General features: G+C 32.4%; 1 long non-coding RNA gene across 1 annotated transcript; it reads right to left on the bottom strand.

Moving 5' to 3' along the window:
• Positions 1-325: 325 nt before the first annotated feature.
• Positions 326-1,470, bottom strand: LOC121204985 (uncharacterized). Its single transcript, XR_005900185.1, has 2 exons — positions 1,000-1,470; positions 326-738 (listed from the first exon to the last, which is right to left on the bottom strand). It is a non-coding gene; the product is annotated as an uncharacterized lncRNA (long non-coding RNA).
• Between the last annotated feature and the right edge of the window lie 407 nt (positions 1,471-1,877).

Raw genomic sequence — 1,877 nt, 5'->3', positions numbered from 1 at the left:
TAGGTTTGTAAATACATCTGACAGCAAACTTGTAAAGAGTTATCCTTGTTGAACTTTTAGGTCAAATTACTCTCCTCCTAACTCATTATAAGTTATTATTTCTCTCTCTCTAATGTCAGGAAAAACTATCGAATCAAAATAGTAATAACGAATTATGTCATAATTAAACTCCAATACATTCAAAACATCTAATAATACAAAGAGACTTGTAATTAATATATATTCCCAACTTTCTCTAAGGATCCACTCATATTTGTGCATTGTGGTGAAGCAATTGGAACATATACGCACATATAAAAATTTAAAGATAAGAAATATTTAACTCTTGATCAAAAACTAATTGTAATGGGTAGTATTTATAATTTATTGGCTTGATGTGTACAACACGTAAATCAACATAATCTCATGTTGAAATAGGAAGTTTAGTTATTATAAGTAATGGTTTAGACATAAATCAAAGGCGTTCAATCAATAATTTATCTAAACCATTATGTGCCTTGTAATGGGCCAAAATTGCCTGGCCCAAATATAAACCCAAAGCCCAAAATGAAGTTAACCCAATTACATGAGACAGGCCCAATACCCATGGCCCAAAATCTAAATCTAATCGGCTAATCTAGGGAAACCTAGGTCACCCACGCCGCAACCCTATGTCGACACTCCACGCATAATCCCCGTGTGCCCCGCTCCATGTTCGCGCCCGTGCTCCACACCCCTCGTCCTCCACAACTTTACGGCCTGCGAGTTGGACAAGGAAACAGTAGAAACCGCTTGTATATTGGCGATAAAGCCTTCGATTTTTAATTGTAAAGGTTTTTTTTTAGAGAAATAGAATACGAGTTATAATATAAGATACACACGAAAATCAGTTGAAAGCAATCAAGAACACTTCAAAGGTGATTATTTTCTGTAACTTTGTTCTTTCTTTTTCCTCTCCTTTTTTTCTTTTTTCCATTCCATAGCACATGTGAAAGATCAGAGAGAGGAGAAGAGGCTTACCGCGCGTCGTCGCACCACTGGAGCCTTACTTCGAGGGTTACAAGTGGGTGATTGAAGGCTTGGTATTGGTTTTCTTCTTTTTCAGCTGGAAGCAAAGAGGAAAGTGAGGGAGAAGGGAGAGTTTAGGGTTTCTTTTTGAAAAATATAAAGATGAAAATGTTTTGGGAAAAATGGTTTAAGTCATAAAAATAAAACAGCACCGTTTGGTGCTGGACTTATGCATTTTGGTTCAAAGTAGGGAATTTGCGCATTGAGTCCTTCCCTTTTGCGCTGATTTGTAATTAAAACTTGTTTATATTTCCCTTGTTTTTTAAATTGTCCTAGGAATTTTGTGCGTCTACTCATCTCGGTCCGTGCTAAAATAAATCGTTTTGAGGCATTTTCGGTTTTAACCCTAGAACATTTGAGCACGCTTTATCTTGGCCCTCAATTCTGTTTCAATAATTTGTATGGTTTATAAAATATCCCTTTGATTTTGGTTCTTCTTTCAATTTGGTTTTTAGTCATTCATTTTTTAAAAAAATATATTATTCTTACGTATTATTTTGGGGATTATTTCATTTGACTGCACATTGTTTTCGTTTTATTTTTCATGTGCATATCCTTATGTTTTATTATATAGTATACTCTTCTTAAAATTTCCTTTTATGTATATTCTTGGTTTTAATATTACGATGCTATTATTGTATGTATATTATTTTTATATAAAGTTTTACCATATGTATATTATTTATTTTGATTGACGTATATATTATTTTATATATTACCTTTTTATATATATATATATATGCACACTATTTATTTTGCAATTTCATTTACGCATTATTATGCTATCTATTTTTGTTTTTGTTTTTTTATACACTTTAAATTTTCATATA

Source organism: Gossypium hirsutum, chromosome A08 (genome assembly GCF_007990345.1).
Source record: "Gossypium hirsutum isolate 1008001.06 chromosome A08, Gossypium_hirsutum_v2.1, whole genome shotgun sequence".
In the NCBI taxonomy this organism is placed as follows: Eukaryota; Viridiplantae; Streptophyta; class Magnoliopsida; order Malvales; family Malvaceae; genus Gossypium; species Gossypium hirsutum.
Note: the sequence above shows the minus strand (reverse complement) of the source record. Positions and strands in the feature narration are given on the sequence as shown.